General features: G+C 42.5%; 1 protein-coding gene across 4 annotated transcripts in view; it reads right to left on the bottom strand.

The window, feature by feature from the left end:
- LOC140489239 (myocardin-related transcription factor A-like) overlaps positions 1–20452 on the bottom strand; it is a 207482-nt gene that overhangs the window by 141849 nt on the left and 45181 nt on the right. For 3 of the 4 annotated variants that reach the window (XM_072588561.1, XM_072588564.1, XM_072588559.1), the window contains one exon: positions 6949–7156. The gene's annotated coding sequence lies outside the window, so the exon portion shown is untranslated. Of the gene's footprint in view, positions 1–6948; positions 7157–20452 lie in introns of those variants that run through there. The other variant, XM_072588562.1, reaches the window with a different exon arrangement.

Genomic DNA, 20452 nt, shown 5'->3' with positions numbered 1-20452 from the left:
CCCTCCTACTGTTTGCTTGATACAGCCATCATGTATGAGCTCACCACCTCAATGAGGACAGTCTTGAATACACAGCTTTTACAATGTCAATGAACTTTGCCCTGCGCAATCACTTACTTTTTCAGCAATCAACATTAACCCTTTCACTAACAACTTTTAGTAAGATAAATGGAATGCACCAGCTTCCACTTCATAGAGTGCAAAGGAATTTTGTACGATCTTCTGTTCTCATAGATAATTCTCCAGAACCTTAATGTTGTGAGACACTACCTCCTTCAATCTTCCCTTCCACATATAAGCTAGAATTCAGCATAAGGAACACTCCTGCAAAATCAATCCCAGCAGATTGGACGCTATATCCTAAAGACCAAAAAACACTCTCTCCTGAAAGGGACTGTTTTCTCAGCACTCAAATGGCCAAAACAGCAGTCCTGATAAAGGGCTTTTGCCCGAAACGTCAATTTTCCTGCTCCTCGGATGCTGCCTGACCAGCTGTGCTTTTCCAGCACCACTCTAATCTAGACTCAAATGGCCAGAGTTCCAGCGAAACAAAGAAAACCCTACCAAGGTATAATGAAGCTACCACTGAAGTGCAGCTGCATTACATTAAAAACCAGGAGGATCTCGTGAATTATCTATGAGAACAGAAGATCGTACAAAATTCCTTTGCACTCTATGAAGTGGAAGTTGGTGCATTCCATTTATCTTACTAAAAGAAGTTAGTGAAAGGGTTAATGTTGATTGCTGAAAAAGTAAGTGATTGCGCAGGGCAAAGTTCATTGACATTGTAAAAGCTGTGTATTCAAGACTGTCCTCATTGAGGTGGTGAGCTCATACATGATGGCTGTATCAAGCAAACAGTAGGAGGGGCCCATACCTGAACGTGCTCCCCTCCCAAACTCAGCAATAGCCGCCAGTGATGTCCTTTTCATGCAAGCGTTTTCAGGAGAGAAATTGCACAGTCCGGGGAAAAGAACAACTTGTGACCACAACTTGTCAATTGAGCTTCTTTGTACTTGGAAGCCAACAACAGGCAGAGTGACAGCACAGAGGGGAAGAAAAGGAAGCAAACCCTGCATGACCACATGGGACAATCTTCCCCAAAGTGCTCAGACATCCAGAGGTCTGAGACTGGCTCATTCAAAGTCACAGCACTGAGTGGATGTCATCATCAAATCAAAGGACAGCTGATACCAATCAAGCTCTCAAAACAGAAAACCAATATTGCTCTCCATTACACACGGTTCTGTCAATTACTCTCATCACTTGGTGATGTGTACTATTTACCAAGGCCGTTCACTGCCTTTCTTTTTAAAAAAAGAATTGCTGCAACAAATTCCCATTCAGCATGGACCTCAGGCAATGTTACTTGCTTATACTCTCAACACACTTAAAGGGCCACACTATTGCTGACCAAAGAAAACAGGGGACACCGTTTCCAAACTTTCACATTTTGAAAGGGCACAGTAAGCAAGGTTAAGAGGTGTCAGACCACTTCAGGTAAAACTAAGTGTCTTGCAGTGCAATCATTATTGTGAATGCTGAACAGCAGGATCGTAACATCTGAACTGGATGCACTTAAAACCAAGCAATGAGAAAATTCGAGGGAAGGTGGTGACTATTTGGACTCAGGATACATGAACCAAGAGCACGAGATATTTTCAAAATATCAATGTAGCTACTACAGAAGGAGCAAAACTTGATCGTCGCTTGAGAAATAAGGCAGGGTAAGTGATTGAACTATTAGTAGGTGAACACTGTGGGACTGGTGATCATAATTCTATTAGTATTAAAGAGTCTTGGAAAAGGAGAAGCCTTCAAGAAAAGTTTATGTTGTTAATTGGCGTAAGTCCCATTTCAATGGTACAAAACAAGTACTTTCAGAAGTTGATTGGAGGAGACTGCATGCAGGTTAAGGGACAATTGACAAGTGGGAAGGCTTTCAAAATTGTGCAGACAGGAGTTCAGAGGCATTATGTTCCTGTCAGAGTGAAGGGTGAGGCTGCTAAAATTAGGATACAATGGTTGAATAAAGATAGAGGTTTAGTCAATCCACATCGTAGACCTATGAGCAAAGTTAGGTCATATGGGACTCAGGGTGCGCTTTCCAATCAGATACAAAATTGGACAGTAGAAGGAAGAATCATTTATTAGATATACACAACTGGGATCAAATGAATGCTTTAATCAATATAAAGTGTGTAGGGGCATTCTTAAGAGGGAGATCAGGAAGATAAAGAAGGGATCGGAGATATCCTCGACAGATAAGGTTAAGGATAAGCCAAAGATATTCTACAAGTACATTAAGAGCAAAACAGCAATGAGACAGAGAATAGGGCCCCCTTAAAAGATCAAAAAGGTCATTCACTTGTTGAACCCCAGAATATGGAAGAGATACTAAGTGAATATTTCACATCAGTTTTTACTGTGGAGCAAAAAAAGAGGCTAGAGAACTCAGGCAAATAAATATTGATTTGAAAACAGTTCAAATTCCAGAAGAGCAAGTTCTGGAGGTTTTAGCAAATGTAAAGGTGGATAAATGCCTGGGATCAAATCAAGCTTATCCCAGGACGTTGTGAGAATTAGGGAAGAAATTGCAGGACTCCTAGCAGGAAGACTGGTATTATAACCATGGATGAGGTGCCAGAGGTCTGGAGGGTGGCGAATGTCATATTTTTATTTTAGAAAGTCTGTAAAAAGAAGCCTGGGAACTATAGACCTGTGAGTCTGACATCAGTGGTGGGTAAATTGTTGGAGGGGATTCTGAAAGATAGGATTTACATGCATTTGGAGAGGCAAGAACTGACAAGGGATAATCAGTTCTCAAATTTGATCGAATCTTTTTTAAGGGAAGCAACCAAACAGATGGAGGGCAGTGTGGTTGATACTGTTTACTTGGACTCAAAAGTGTGTCGCTGGAAAAGCACAGCCGTTTAACCAACAGCAGAGAAGTAGGAGTGTTGACATTTTGGACACGAGCCCTTCACCAGGTGTATCCTGCCCGAAACGTTGATTCTCCTGTTCTCGGAGGCTGCTTGACCAGCTGTGCTTTATCAGCACCACACTTTTCAACTGACTCTCCAGCATCTGCAGTCCTCACTTTCTCCTCCACTTGGACTTGGTAAAGCTTTTGACAAGGTTCCACATGGTAGACTAATTAGCCAAGTTAGATCATATGGGATTCAGAACAAATATAAAATTGGATAACAGAAGATAGGGGTTATTGGGGGTGGAGGGTTGTTTTTGCGGTTGGAGGCCTATGACCAGCGGTGTTCTACAGGGATTAGTGCTGGGTCCACGTTTGTTGTCTTTTACATAAGGGATTTGGATTAGAATATGGGAGGCATGATTAATAAATTCACAAATAACACCAAGATTGGTGGTATAGTGAAGTGAAGGAGGTTATCTAAGATTACAAAGAGATCTTGATCAATTGGGTGAAAGAGCTGAGGAGAGACAGATGGTGTTTAATTTGAATAAATGCAAGGTATTGCATCTTGGTTAAACAAACAAGGGTGGGACCTGTACAACCCTGGGTAATATTGTAGAACAGAAATACCTAGGAGTTCAGGTACATAATTCTTTGAAATTAGCATCACAGGTTGACAGGGTGGTTAAGGCAGCATTTAGCATGATTGCTTACATTGCTCAGACCACGGAGTATGAGAGTTAGGAGATCATGTTGAGGTTGTACAGGACATTGTTAAGTCTTCTTTGGGAGCACTGTGTGCATTGCGGTTTGTCCTGTAGGAAAACTTATTAAAATGGAGAGGGTTCAGCAAAGATTTAGCAGGGTATTGCAGGGAATGGAGGGTTTGAGTTATAAAAGGCTGCTGGATCGGTTGGGACATGTTTCCCCTGGAGCATAGTGGATTGAGGTTTACAAAATCATCAGGGGCACAGATAAGCTAAGTAGGAAGGGTCTTTTTTTTTCCCCCTTGGGTGGGGCAGTTCAAAACCAGGGGGCTTTTTTTTAAAGGAGAAAAGGTGTGAGGACGACATGAGGGGCTACTTTTTTTTTAAAATAGAGTGGCTCATATGTGAAATGAACTGCCAGAGGAAGTGATGGACATAGGCACAATTACAAGCACATGAATAGGAAAGGTTGAGTGATATGGGCCAATTGCAAGTGGAACTAGTTTAGTTTGGAACATGATTGGCGTGGACTAGTTGAACTGAAGGGTCTGTTTCCATGCTGTATGAGACTTTTGCCCTCTGGGTGCTCACAACTCTAACCTCAAAAAAAAACACACAAGAGATCACTACTGCTACAATGATCAACAAAACCGGCACCATATTTTGAGTAAATTCCTACATTAAGATTTGTTCAACTTCCTGAAAAGGCTTTAAATTTTAGGTAAATTGTGTAGATTTTAGTTTTAAACAAGTTCAAAACAAGTTGCTTCTTTTTAAAACAAAGTATTTGGACTCTTCAGAAAAGATTTACGAGGATGTTGCCAGGGTTGGAGGTTTTGAGCTATAGGGAGAGGTTGAATAGGCCAGGGCTGTTTTCCCTGGAGCATCGGAGGTTGAGTGCTGACCTTATAGAGGTTTATAAAATCATGAGGGTCATGGGTTGGAAAACTGATCGGCATGGAGGAGTTTGACCGAAGAGTCTGTTTCCGTGCTGTACATTTCTATGACTCTTCCCTGCCCACAAGTAACTATAAATCACACAGCATGCAGTGATACCCGCTCACTTTTAATGCTTGGAAAACCCACAACAGGCACCTCATAGCACCAGAAAAGTATTGCCAGTGGTGCCTTCAGGTGATGCTTCAAATCCAGTCACAAGATAGTCCAGCAGCAGTATCCTCTCCAAACTAGTATGCCCAGAGGAAAGATGTTAATACTCAAAACCAGTTCCAACAATTGGGATATATCGCCTGTGTGTCTGACATCAGGCTCCCAAAGCAACTGCTCTGCTCATTCCTCAGCCACAACAGGAGGCTCCCATGAAGGAGTGTGATAGCGATATGGATATTCTCAAAGCATCCTAGCAAAGTCAGACATTCCCAACAACTTGTGAAAGACCCCAGCTTGCGACAAGAGAGATGGAGGCACACATTCAAGCAGCAACAAATTGAGGGGCATCTGGAACTTTATCTCTGCAAAGTCAAGGTATCGGAAAGAGCACACAAACTTCCAACAACTCGTCTACCCCAACTCTTCAGACATGACCCACCCTGCATGTGGCACAGTCTGCAGAATGTATAGTGATGATCAGCCAATGCAAATTTCAATCTGGGTGGCTGGATTTAAGTCATCCTTGATCAAGTGACTGCAAGATTGTAACCTGTTTCATATTAAAATCCTAATCAGATTTACATAGGACAGTCAGTAACCACGAGACATCAAAGGTCAGGTTTGGAGGGGTCATGAAAGATGTTGGAAAATTATAAATTGTAAGGAAAAAAAAAGGGAACAGCACAAGGTTTTCAAATCATTTGAGAAAACAGGCATACGACATAGGAGCAAAAGTTAGGCCATTCAGCCCATCAAGTCTACTCCGTCATTCAATTGTGACTGATAGGTTTCTCATCCCCATTCTCCTGCCTTCTCCCCGTAAGCCTTGATAATCAAGAAGCTATCTCAGTCTTAAATATACTCAACAACCTGGCCTCCACAGCCTTCTGTGGCAGTGAAATGTGGAAGATATAGCTGTTTTAAAAGTCTCAATGGTTTAAAATGCAAAATACTGATGGCAGCAGTCTGAAATAAATGCTGTATTCAGCAATTCAGGCAACATCTGTCGAGAGAGAGAACAAGAAATGGGTCAAAATTGATGACCTACCATCAGTTCTCACTAAAACTCTGCTTCTCCCCCCCACAGATGCTGCCTGGCCTGCTTAGTGTTTCTAACGTCGTTTGGCTGTGATGCCTCCAATAAAAACACAAACTGATGTAATTTGTTGACACACATACAAAGCAGAGCAGAATCTGTCCTTTGAATTGTTTATACAATTTTATAATAACAAAGTACAACATCTCCAAGAAAGTTTTCACATTTTCTGAAAATTGAAAACAGATGACAGAGAAAAATAACAATGTGCATGTTGATTTTGGCTAAATTTTGCTAAATTTTTTTTTTAAAGTGCTTGTTTGAAACGGTGACCACACCCTCAGTTATAACAAAGAATGAATAATGGAACACGAACACTCATGCCAGAGCCAACTCTCATGTCTCCAGTCTCAAGACAGCGTATCCTGTCATGAATACAGAATAGCTTGTATCACTGCTTCAGGTAGCTTTGATCACCATCTCCACAACAGGAGAAGAACACATGTTCGTATCGCATTTTCACCGCCTCAGGTCATCCCTGAATGTCTCACAGCCTGTGAAATACTGATGAACGTTTGGAATGCAGCTTTTAGTATAGCAGCCAACTTGCATACAGCACACACCCAAGACCAGCCTTATCTGCTTTAGTGACACTGGTTTGAGAGAACTATTGGTCAGCACTACAAGGAGAGCTTCCATTCTCTTGTTCAAAACCATGCTGTGGAATCAACCCGGAGAGATTAAAAAAAAACATAAATGGCTACTTCAAAAGACGGCACCCAGCAGTGCAGGATTGACAGCCTCCGTGATGGTTCACGGATCTGTAGGGGTACTTTGTACCATGATTATCTGATTGACAGGCGAGAATGCTCCCCCATTATGCTGGACTGGACTTTCAGATGTGCACGTGGTACAAACTCCTAGAGGATTATAGTTCTGATGCTAGGGTTCCTATGGGATATTGCATCCAAAAACTATTCTGCACAGTAAACATTGGCAAAGTATTTGAGCAGACAAGACATTGCAGCTGCTTTGATCCCTTGTGACCCAGCTCCAGCTTGAACTTTTGATCAGCAAAAACTCACCTGCGCTCTAGATCCGGGTAAAACCACAAAGTGCCAACATGCAGGACACCACACGGTACTGTGCAGCCCACAGGTACTCACCATTTCTTCTCTTATTCAAAGGAGAGAGGCCATTGCTCGACTGCAGTGTGAGCTCCTGCAATTCATTCGTGACCGCTTCACTCTGCGGACTTGGAGCCGAACCATCGTCTTCACCATCGCCAACCCCACTGCCGTCTGCTCCAGTCCCGGAGACGGCAGGGGGAAGGCTCACTTCACTCGGCAAATCCACCTTGGCTCGAAAATTAGCCTGCAAAAGATGGAGGGGTAAAAATGGTTTAAAGAAAGATTGCATGCATCCCAGTCGCTAGAAACACTGGGTGGAGGAGGTGGCGGAGGGAGAGAGAAAGCAAAGGATAAGATGCAACTAACGCTCAGCAATTTGAAAAAAGGTGAACTCTGTACAATATCAATGATGAGATATCATGAAAACAGACAGGCAGTAGATTCAAAACCAAACACTTGCACACAGCATCCTCCAAAATGACACATTTCTCTTCAAATTATAAGTGTTAAGATTGCAACTCTGGAAACAAAGGCTCGAAAGGATTTAATGCTTTTCAGATAGTGAAATGCAAGCTATGAAATCCTGTCGCAACATCAAAATCAATTCATCCTCAAAGAAAACACCCCCATTACATTAGCTGAGCTTTTGGTCATTGCTGCCTGACTGAGCATCCAGTACTTAATGCTTTGTCAAGCACTTTACTGACATTTCTTTAGATTAAATACACAAAGTAATTACATATAAATGTGTACATTCGAGAACATAAATATGTCCCATTGTGCTTCATTAAAGTTATCATCTTTCTTTGAAAACATATATGCATGCTGTTGTCAGTGAAACACACAAATCTGAACTCTTGGGACAGAGGCAGCTCCTCTTCAAAACATGTTAAGAGATTTCAACTGGAAAAACCACAAAAGTAACTGCACCACATACATGCATTCAGGGAACACACTGCGTTGGGCTCTAAACATTAATCTCTTTCCATGGATACAAATCAGACTTGCTGAGATTTTCCAGTAGTTCCCATTTTTATTCTGCATGTTATATCACTCCGTTGAAGAGCAACAAGGAACTACACACAGGAGAAATGAGTCACTGGGCTCCACCTTGGGGCAGGGAGCAATTAGACCCCAGTCATCAAATGGAAGGTAACAATTGATTATTTGTAGAACAACCTGCATCACACCTAGCCGAGCTCATTTTAAACTTAGTTATGGTCTGGCTCTGGGGTCATAAATTACGAATACATTTTCTCGTCAACCAGAAGCTGGACGAGCATGTGTTTTAGGATTGTTTCTGGATAGAGCTACACTCTTCCAGGAGCAGCACTACATGACAGTGGATCACAAGAAAGAGTGAAATAATAAATCCAACCCCACTGCTTCAACTGACACTGGAATTTCACACCACGTGGGCTAACAACTACCTGCATTTATATAACCCTTTTGTGTCGACGTGCCTCACAGAAGTAATACCAAACACAGTTTGACACCAATTTTAGGGCACATTAACAAAGGTTTGATCAAAGAGGTAGGTTTTTAAGAAACCTCTGGAAAGAGGAAATGGGAATGGGGAACGTAGAGGGGTTGAAGGAATGAATACCCAATGCCTGCGGCTGCATGGACTCCATCACAAGGAGAAACATCTTCTCAGCAATAATACTATCAAGTCTCCTCATAGTCGTGCACATTCCAACCAGATCACTTCTCATTTTCCAAACTCTGACAGGTTTAGGACAACCTGCAGAACTTTTGTTCAAGATTGAGCATCCTCATCTCCAGAATCAGGTGAGTGAATCTTCTCTGAACGACTTCTAATACAATGATGTCCTTTAACTAAGGAGACTAAAACTGTACACAATATTCCAAGTGCAGTCTCACTAAGGCACTTTGCACCAGTAGCAAAACTGCGAATTTTAGACCCAATTCTTCTTCCAGTAACACAGAAGTCCGTGGCTCATGTTAGGCTAGATTCAATTTAATTAAACAATTGTTTGTCTCAACGACGTTTTGATAAAGCAGCTCTCCCAATACTAGCGATTGCCTTAGTTTTATACATTCATGTTTTATTCATTGCCAATAACACTCTGCTTCCCCTGCAACACCTCTTTCCTTCGTAGCCTATTGACCACCTTACTGTTGTAGGCCATTTTAACAAGGACAAGACTTTTTTTTCCCCCAAATATAAAGGCATGGGTGCACTCGTGGTTAACGGAGGCCTGTGAGCAAGATGTAAAAGGTGATGGAGTAGTGGTAATGCCATGGCGCTAGTAATCCAGAACCCCAAGCTAACGTTGTGGGGGCAAAGGTGGCGAAATTTGAATTCAATAAAAGCTCAAATGAAAAGCTAGTCTAATGGACTCCACGGAGCCACATGGCCATAAAAACCCACCCAGTATACCAATATTCTTCAGGATAGGAAGAACCACTGGTACAGCCTACATGCAACTCCAGACCCACAACAATGTGACTGACACTCAACTGAGTAGGTCAGAGTGGGCAGTAAAAGCTGGCCTGACTAGCGAGATCAGCAGCCACAGACTAATTTCAAGAATAAGCTAAGGTGTGGGAGTTGTCAGTCTGTCTGCATGGCTCCTTCTCTACACCTCCACTTCTGCTCAAGGAATTTTAAAAAAAATACAAACAGTGGAAAGCAATTTAAAGACACAGCTGTAAGACACAAGTAGTGCAGTTTTTGCAGGCTAGACAGCTTCAGTTCTGCTTACTGTGAAAAATGATCCCTCGATTGGCAAAGGAAGTTCCCCAGGAAAGTACAATCTGATATCATTTCCACATATTCAAAGAGATTTTAATAGATCATTCACTTTCCATGAACCAGCTGAGTAGTAAACTTCACCAAGACAGCTGTGTGCCAAGGTACTTGATTCCCAAGGTTTGCTATGCACCAAGGAGTAATCAGTGTGTCACAATGTAACGCACCATTGTACTACTGATACAAGCTGTCACTTGCTAACCAAGAAGCAGGAAATTCAAATCTCTGAACATTCTGAAGAATAGTCATTTGACCCTAAAAGGTTAATGCTGCTTTCTGCCCACAGATGCTGCCTAACCTGCTGAGACTTTCCCATCAATTTCTGCTTTTGTTTCTCATTTCCAGAATCTGTATTGTCTTTTTTTTTGTTCAAATCTCTGCACACGAAAAAAAAATGAACCGCTATTTCAAACAGGTCAGCTTGAATTTAGTCAATTATTGAAGGATTACTGAAAACAAGATGCAAGCAAATGAAAGGAGTGTTTTACCATGGGTTGGAAATCCGCCATGCAGAGACATGGGAGCAGGGATAAAAAGGATGCAACAGGTCCTCAGCTTTTCAACATTTATACCAACGACTTGAATGAAGGAAGACATTTTACAGATCCAAGTTTCAAGATGGTACCAGGTTACGAGGACTATGATGCTACTTTGAATAGGAACAAGTAGTTGCAAACAGACGTGCATTAAGTGAATGGATAAAAATGTCAGATGGAGATCAACGGGTGAGGGGGTGGTATAAGGTATTCTTTGAACCTAAAAGACAAACTGGATACTGTTTAACTGGAGAGAGACTAGGAGTGCTGGAAGAGCAAACTGATTTAGAAGTCACTGTACACAAATCAATGCATGAGCACAATAGGTAATGAAGAATTCGAATACATCATTGGCCTTTATCACAAGGAGGCTGTAACATAAAAGGAAATTGTATGTCAGCTGTACTAGACCATACCTGGATCACACTGAGTTGGGGAATTGCACTTGGAGGATATACTGGTCTTGGAAAGGGTTCAAAATCACCAGAATAAAAGCAAAGCTTAAGAGTTTAAGTTATGATAATAGACAGCTTAAACTGGGAAATATGAAGGCAGACCGCATAAACTTGGCAGCTATTCTTTGAGGTTTAGACACTCAAATGATCTAAGTGCAGACTTTCAAAATGGCTCGTTAGGCCAACTGCCTGACTTCTTGTGCCAAGCATACAGGATAACGCCAAAGGATAGGAATATTTGGAGTTGAGGTGCAGAATATGCTCACGTGGCTGTTCCCATTCTTTGAGAAACTCCAATTTTAAAACAAAATCAGGATGGAGACTGATACTGGATCAAAAAAGCTTGTTCACTCAAGTGAAATGGGTGTATAAGAACAGGAACAAATTATTTCAATGAGCTAAAAAGGGAAAATGCTTGAGTTTTAGAGTCAACATTTTGGGCAGCACAGTGGCTCAGTGGTTAGCACTGCTATCTCTCAGCACCAGGGTCCCAGGTTCGATTCCAGCCTTGGGCGACTGTCTGTGTGGAGGTTCTACACTCTCCCTGTGTCTGAGTGGTTTCCTCTGGGTGCTCCGGTTTCCCCCCCTCAGTCCAAAGATGTGCAGGTTAGGTGAATTGGCCATGTTAAATTGCCCACTAGTGTTAGTGTTAGGAGAGAAATGGCTCTGACTGGGTTAGTCTTCAGAGGGTCGGTGTGGACTGGTTGGGCCAAAGGGCCTGTTTCCACACTGTAAGGAATCTAATCTCTAAGTACAGCTAATGAGCGCTTCATATCTCAGTATCAGAAAAGGTAGAAGTGATGCTCATCCAGAGTTGGTATTTGTAAATCACCAAGACATCATGTGAGGAGTGATAGGTGAGACCCCCTTTGGGGATAGTGACATTATATTGACATCCCTCTTAATTCAGAATATAATTTCAAGAACTAAATTGAAGATCATTAAAATGACAGAAGAACTAATCTAAATGAATTAAAGGAGTTTGTTGAACATTATAGGAGCAAATTACTGCAGATGCTGGGATCCACAGCAACGGTGGAGAGAGAGCAAGCTAACACTGAGTCTAGAGGACTCTTCATCAGAGCTGACATGAAGCATAGAGGGGACAGCAAGGAGCGCTGATAATGAAAACTAAGTGATTTGAATGTGAGATTGGCGAACAATGGTGTCTCTAACTGCCAGACTGGAAAGAACAAACAGCCCCACTAGAGGGTTGGGCGACACAAGACGACAGAGAAGGCAGTAAGTAAAGCTAAAATAAAGTGAATAAACAGGAATGAGTTGTCGAACTCATTATTGATGCCCGAGGTTTGTAAAGTAACTAGTCTGAAGATGAGACATTGTTCCTCCAGTTTGCGCTGTGATTGGTTGGAGTACTGCAGCATGCAGAGGACAGGCGAGTGGGCATGTGAGCAAGGCACTCTGTTAAAATGACCTGCCACAGGAACGTTGGCATCATGCTTGTGCAGGGACCGGAGATGTTCTATAAAGGGGTAACCCAGTCTGCATTTGGTTTCTCCAATGCACAGTAGCCGCATGGGGTGCAATATGTAGAATATTACTTCAGATGAGGGTAAATCAACACCTTCAAAAATATAACTCACTTAGAAGTATTTACAATCTAGGTATCAACATTCCAATAAGTCTGAGATTACTACATGAAGAAATGACCCCATAATAAAGCATGGAAGGAAAAAAAAGGGTAGGGCTGAGGAAATGCAGAACGACAAAGTATAATCAGAGGCAAAAGCTACAAGGAGTAGTAGTTGAACAAAAGGCCAAAAGCCAACGATCTGACTGGAACAAAGGATATTATTTGCTCCCAGATTAAAGGATAACAAAGTTACATCATCAACCAGAAACACACCCGGCATGATTAATAAACTGGGAGAAAGTAAGAATTGCAGGTGCTGGAGAGTCAGAGTCAAAAAGGGTAGCGCTGGAAAAGCACAGCAGGTGGGGCAGCATCCAAGGAACAGGAGTGTTGATGTTTCGGGCAAAAACCTTTCATAAATTGGATTAGACGACAAGCTGGGCTTGCTTGATCAAAACACAGCAATTCCCAGTGGTAGATACCATTTTTCTTAGAGGACTGAGAGACACTTGGAAAGAGATTAAAGTCATTGACCACTATTATGGAAGAAGAGCTGAACAACAGGCTAACTTTGGGCTCACATCCAAAAAGAAAACTAAAAGTCAATAAGGGGTGGGTGTGTGTGTGTGTGTTACATAGGTCTGCATGAAGTAACTAAATGGTTCATCTTAAGTAAACATTTGCCTGCATAATATTAATCTATTGACTAATCTATGAGGAAAATGTTGTCTCATCAACTTCCTTGACTTCTTGAACTGTAATGTTGAGATCTCCACCAAATTGCACCTTGATGAAATGAGCTGCCAGAGAAAGTGGTGGAAGCTGGTACAATTGCAACATTTAAAAGCATTTTGGTGTATGAATAGGAAGGGTTTGGAGGGATTTGGGCCAGGTGCTGGCAGGAGGGACTAGATTGGGTTGGGATATCTAGTTGGCATGGACGAGTTGGACCGAAGGGACTGTTTCTATGCTGTATATCTCTATGACTCTGACTTCCAAAAGAATGTTGGCAGTTTCACATCAAGGCTACAAAGATGAAAGCAGTGGAGATCCAGAATAACCCTTGCAAATGGGTGAAAAGCTAGATATTTAGAAAACAAGGGAGATCTTATGAAGGAATGCTGTTAAAAATTGGGGCCATAAGAGTCCCACAGCATGGAAACAGACCCTTCGGTCTAAGCAGCCCGCACCAACCACATTCCTCGTCCAACCTGCCTGCACTTGGCTGCTACTTCTCCAAATCTTCTCTGTTCATGTACTTATCCAAATATATTTTAAACAATGTAACTGTAGCTGCATCCATCAGTTCCTCTGGCAGCTCATTCCACAAACCACTGTGTAAAGAAATTGCCCATGTCCTTTTTAAATATTTCTCCTCTCAACATAGAAATATGCCCTCTGGTTTTGAACTCACCCACCCTAGGGAAAAGACCTTGATCGTTCACCTTATGTATGCCCTTCATGATTTTGTAAACCTAAAGATCACCCCTCAACCTCCCACACTCCAGTGAAAAGTCCCAGCCTACCCCGTGTTTTTTTAATCTCAAACCCTCCATACCCATCAAAAGCCTGGTAACTCTTTTCTGAGCCCTCTCCAATTTAAGAATATCCTTCCTATAATAGAATGAGCAGAACTGCACACAGTACTCCAGAAACTGCCCTACCAATGCCTTGTACAACCTCAACATTACATCCCAACTCGGATGCTCAGTGGTCTGAGCAATGAAGGCAAGTAGACGAAACATCATCTTATCCAACCCGGTCTACCTGTGATCCAAATTTCAAAGAATTATGTACCTAAATCCTGAGGTCACTCTGTTCTACAACACTACCCAGGGCCGTACCACAAATTGTACAATTCCTGTCCTTGTTTGTAATACAAAAATGCAATCTTTGCATTTATCCAAATTAAACTCCATCTGCTGCCCATTGACCCAAGTGATCAAGATTGCGCCATAATCTTAGAGACCTTCTTTACTATTCACTTTACCGCCAATTTTGGCATCATCTGCAAACTTACTAACCATGTCTATATTCTCAAACTCTGAAGGGATTATAAACCTGGTCTCCCCAATCCAATTCCAGCTTTGCTAACTTCCATTGAACTGGTTTCCAGCAATAGCAGCTTCTAAACCTCACCTAATGTGCTCAAACCCTACTCCTACCTCTGCAAACATGTTCTTCACCTCCCTTTAGTCCTTGACATCTTTGACCTTTCTATATCTCCACTTTAGTTGTCAAACTGTTGTACTCCACATTTTGTTTCTAAACTACTCCACCGTTCCATGGCTATTTACAAAAGCCTCTTGAAAATTTGCATCTGTGTTCACAGTCAGTTCTCTTTAGATTTGAAATATGCTAAAACTTGGCAAAATCTTTATCTCTGCTGGGTACTCAAATCAGTCTTCTCTAGTAGAGGCAGGTCGTCATAGAGCAGATGCTGAAAGGAATGTCAATTGTGGCAAGAGAAGGCTCCATTTTAACATGTTTGATAAACATTTGGATGATGGATTTTTCATTTTAAACACAAAATTATTACAAACACAATATTCAAAGTCATATGTTTGAAGTGAACAAACAGCTGGACATAAGACTTGGAAGGAAAAAAACTTGGATTTAAAAGTTCACTCTATAAACGGAAGGGCAAAATCAATTTGGACAAGGATCTGGCCTAATCGCTAAAGGTGCCACAGTTAGTAAAACAGCATAGTAAAACCAAAATTACTGTATTCAAACAAAGGTACACACACCAGAGAATGCACCTCAAGGCTACAAGCCAAACCTTGTGCATTTTCTCCTATATTAATGAAGCAGCTCCTCTTGAGTCTTTAACAGCAGATCCACATGTTCCACCATGAATTTCTCGTCAAACAATAGTGATGGTAGACGTCACAATGCTAATGTAGCGACATTTCATATCTCAAGCTAACTATTTTAAAACTCACAAAATAAGCACATGGATCACAAACCAGAAGTTTAAGCACGGTGATCACGGACACAACTACAGTAAACATGACACTTTAAGCTCAGTAAACTTCAAAGTCACTGCACCAACACAACAGCTGCAAACACAACTTTCTCAAACAAAGCAAAACAATTCAGAACTTTAAATCAAAGTAAATAGAATTATATAAACCAAGCATGACTTGGGCAAGAAAACTTATGCCAAGAAATCCATTTTCTGTTGGCTGAAGGACACAAAATAAAACACATTGGAAATTTAACAGCAGTTTAGCAAAGAGTACAAGCACTGGGCCAATCATCCTCTTCAGTTTAAAGCAGCTCCTCACTGGACTTGTACAATAGTAGGAACAGCACATTTCTTGTAGCCAAGTGAAAACACACTGAATTACTGGTTGACTAGAGTATCCGCCTGTGTGGCTTTTAATTAGAAGCTCAGAGTGTCAATGATATTTTGCAGAGATTGATGTTTGGACCAGACTGTGACATTTGCCCACATAAAACACCATCATAGCCTTCTGTACAGCACAGCAAACGTGGATGAATATGGCAGCTCTGACCTCTGGGAAATGCCAAATCAAACTTGCTACAGTTTTGCATCTATACGTACTTAATACCTCTCCAATGGTCAGGTACAGATCACTAAAGAGCATTTGTTCTGAATCAAAGAGCTTCAGGGGACACATTCTGCACAACCGTCAGTTATTGCAATGACGTAACCATGAATAGATGCTGGAGGACACTGTTCATTCAGTGACTTGGAATGCAAGTCCCCCTTTGCATCATTTACCAGTCTCTCCTGGTAACAGGCATTTTTAACTTATCAGTAAGAGAAGACATAGCAATGGAAGAGCAGCCCTGCCAAATGTAAAACTTATCCTGATCTTGATAAAACTGAACAGGGGCCTCTCAAACCTCAAGTTAGAACACATCACTGAAATCACTCCACATTTGTCTCAACAGGGCAGAAGGGACCACCACACAAACACAGTCACTCTTGATTAGGTTTCTGATCAGGTAGGCCACAGTTTAGATTAAGATTCCCTACAGTGTGGAAGCAGGCCCTTTAGCCCAACAAGTCCACACTGACCCTCTGAACAGCAACCCACCCAGACCCATTCCCCTACATTTAACCCTTCACCTAACACTACGGGCAATTTAACATGGCCAATTCACCTAACCTGCGCATCTTTGGACTGTGGGAGGAAACCGGAGCACCCGGAGGAAACCCACCAGACACGGGGAGAATGTGCAAACTCTGTACAGACAATTGCCCGAGGCGGGAATTGAACCCGGGTCCCTGCCGCCCTAGTTGTGGACTAACACAATCTATACCCATGAGTTCAACACTCAGCACCACAGCAGGGGAGTTTAAATCCAGTTAATTTGATAATTTTACAATTAAAAAGCTAGTAAGGGTAATATGTGGCCACATTACTTCTGGTTAGCTGAAAAAAAATCCTCTGGTCATGAATATCCTTCAGGACATCCTTACCTGATCTGGCCTGCAGGCGACTTCAGACCCCACAGCAATGTGGTTTATTCTTAACTGCTCTCTGAGGTGGCCCAATAAGCCATTCACATGGTGATGGTTCATGCCCTCCCATCAAGGTAATAAATGCTGGCTGGACTAGCAACTCCTGAAGTAAACAGTAAGCACTTTCATAATCATCATGACCTGCATTTCTGTGATCTTGCCCTTGTGCACAAAAACCAGTAAGGCTGCCTTCAGAGTCTAGTTCCCACTCCTGGTACGATCAAGCTTATTCTGATTTGAGCATTCGTATTTGCACAGCACTTTTCGGTCAATACCCAGAAAGCTGTTCCCCCTTACCCAGTGACACAAGATTCAGGGGCTAGCCTGAGTGAGCTCAATCTGGATTCATGCTTCCAATATTTACATCACAGATCTAAACTATTAATCACGTGTAAATATTCAAACTGCACTGGACTACCTTTGAATTCTTTTGGGTTGTGCCTCCTCCTTTCAGATCTCAAAAACAGAATTCTCCATCATGCTCTACTTATGCATTGTACTCTTGTTTGATAGTTAAGACAGCCAAACAGTTTTCTGTCCCCTGATACGCTTATTATGGAGGATCAGACTTCACATTTCCAAAATGTTCAGCTGTACTCATTATGCTCGTAACCTAATAAAATCGACTTCTATCCCTCCATCGAAGCAGCACTGAACCACGGAGAAGTTGCAATACAGAGGAATCACTCATCCATCATATCTGTGGCATTTGAAAAAATTAGCTCATTATAACTCAACTTTCCAGTACCAATCCAAACCTTGCAGGCCACAGCACTTTGGGTGCAAATCCAGCTCCTTTTAAATGAGTTAAGACACCAGTCAAGTCCTCTGACACACCACAATGGAGGAGTGAATTCCATACACTTGCCACTGTACAAAAATGTTTTTCATGTGCCCTGTAATCCTTCTGCCAATTAACTTCAATCTGCCCCCTGGTAATAAACTTGGGGCTGGACAGGAAAATGTTTCCTCTACTCTATCCAAGCTCCACATTCCCTTGAAGATCTCAATCTAGTTACCCCTTAGCGCCATCTCTTCCAGAAGAAAACAACTCAACTTATCCAAACTATCCTCATTGCTGCAATCTACAAATCAACAATATGGATGCAACATTTTTTCAGAGCAATTATGCCACTCCTGTCATGGGACGACCAGAAGCGTACAAAAAAAAACTCAAGTCATAGAGATATACAGCATGGAAACAGACCCTTCGGTCCAACCCATCCAGATATCCCAATCCAATCTAGTCCCACCTGCCAGCACCCGGCCCATATCCCTCCAAACCCTTCCTATTCATATACCCATCCAAATGCCTCTTGCCTGCTCCTGTATTCAATACCCTGCCCAATTGGGGAAAGCACCCTACATGCCTGCTTTACCTGATCTACCTGCCCTGCACCTGTGGGCATGCATTCCAAGGTTTCTTACATCTTCTGAACCTCGCAATATCCTCCCATTTATTGTCTACTTCCTTGCCTTGTTTGCCCTTGCCAAATGCATAACCTCATTGGATTTAATTCTATTTAATTCTACCCGGCAGTTGAAGCCATCCTCATCATCAAATACAGTCAACTTGGGTCACCTGCAAATGGTGACGTGATGGAGATGCAACAAAGCAAATCATCTGGGGTTGGCATGGGTTCATACTGTGTACTTGCACTGACAGCTGAAGAGACTCAGGAGAGAGGTGGGCACTGCCACAAGTGCCCCATATGAAGTGCCAACTGGGCATCGTATGGAGGAGGTGTTTTCAGTTGTGGCACCTGTCATGGTTCCAACTGACCATCGCCAATGCACATCAGTCCACAGATGCCATCATTCTCCTGTTGTTATCCCACATGAGATATTCAACATTTAGAAGCTACATGACACTTGCAAACATCCTTGAAGCAGAGCTAGTATCTGGGTTCTCGTCACCAACTAAATTTTAGATGAACTTGCATGGCAGGTTATTTCTAAATTACATTCACTTCTATGCGATATATTTCTGAGCTCATAATGTGGACTCTTATACCTGAGCTACCAAGATAGGCTCAGCCCTATCAGCTTTAAGGAAGCAACCTTTAAAGCCCTGTGAACAGCACAGGTACAAACACACGGCACTGAATCGTTTTTTTTTATTAATCTAAGTTAAGGTACATTAAACTTTGGGTATTTTTTAAAATATCCTCTGACTCTATTTTCTCCTTCCTAGGCTTATGCTGCTCCCCACACCAACGCTGCAAACCCTCATCTCCCGAGCAAATCTGGCAGCAAATGCAGTGGAAACTCACCGGCTGGCAACAGCCCAATTTCGAACAGCAGCCAAGCTTACAATTCAAAGCAGGATTTCTCACAATGGGTGGGGTGAAGTGCCAGGACACTCCAATCATTACGTCAACTCAGTAACAATGCATCAGGGTAAAAAGGCCTTTTACCTCTCTGCACCGCTGACTTCCTCTCACTTGTCCCCACCCCACAGCATTTGTGTTAAATATCCTTGTACACATATTTCCTGTGCATACACCCACACGGCAAAACAGACCAAGTACAAAACAATTAAACTCCTGCACTGGTATTCTTCCACATACAATCCATCAAGTGTGCCCAAACACTTCACAGTTCCTTCCCAGGCCTCTCGCTCATTTTCAGAGCAAATGTTTGGAGTTCAGGGCTGTCAATTCGCCCAAACCCTTGGTTGAATGTTGGCTTCCAAAAAGTGAGGAATATTACAAGAACCAACATCAGCATTAACCACTACCTGGTCAGGGAAGACAGAGTGATACACAGAGAGCTAAGTCTTGCGAGTCAAACCCAGCACGTTGACAGTCCCAAATTCAAAGCATTTCACACTGCACCAAGCAAAACATCTCCATTTATCATTGCTGCCATTCTATTGGTCTATACAAAAGTGTGGATTGCAGATGCTGGAGATCAGAGTCAAAAAGTGTGATGCTGGAAACGCACAGCCAATCAGGAGGACAGTCGACATTTCAAGCATAAGCTCTTCATCAGGAATGAAGGGTGGCTCAAAGGGGCTGAGAGATAAATGGGAGGAGGAGTGGGGCTTGGGGTAAGGTAGCTGGGAATGAGCAGATAAAGTGGGAAGGAATATTGGCAGTTAGGACAGTTAAAGAGAGTGGTGCCAAGTTGGAGGGTTGGATCAGGGGAGGGGGAAGACTAGGAAATTGGTGAAACCGACACTGATCCTGTGTCAAGACACCACCCACGCCCTCCAACTCCTCCATGACTTTCGTTTCCCTGGGCCCCCAACACCCCATCTTCATAAGAGACATCCAGTCCCTGTACACTTCACCATACCGAAGGCCTCCAAGCCCTCCATTCTTCCTCTCGCTGACTCAACCAGCACCCTTCCACAGACACGTTCATTCGACTGGCTGAACTGGTCCTCACCAACAATTTCTCCTTCGAATCTTCCTACTTCCTGAAGACCAAAGGGGTAGCCATGGGTACCCACATGGGCCCCAGCTATGCCTGCCTCTTCGTCCGGCACAGTCCATCTTCTGCAGCTACACCGACACCATTCCACACTTTTTCCTCCATTACATCAATGACTGTATCGGCACCACCTCATACTCCCACAAGGAGGTTGAACAGTTCATCACTTTCATATACATCTTCCACCATGACTTCAAGTTCACCTAGACCATCTCGGACACCTTCCTCCCCTTTCCGGACCTC

Source organism: Chiloscyllium punctatum, chromosome 18 (assembly GCF_047496795.1).
Source record: "Chiloscyllium punctatum isolate Juve2018m chromosome 18, sChiPun1.3, whole genome shotgun sequence".
Taxonomy (NCBI): Eukaryota; Metazoa; Chordata; class Chondrichthyes; order Orectolobiformes; family Hemiscylliidae; genus Chiloscyllium; species Chiloscyllium punctatum.
The sequence above is the reverse complement of the archived record's forward strand: the minus strand, read 5'-3'. Positions and strand labels throughout refer to the sequence as shown.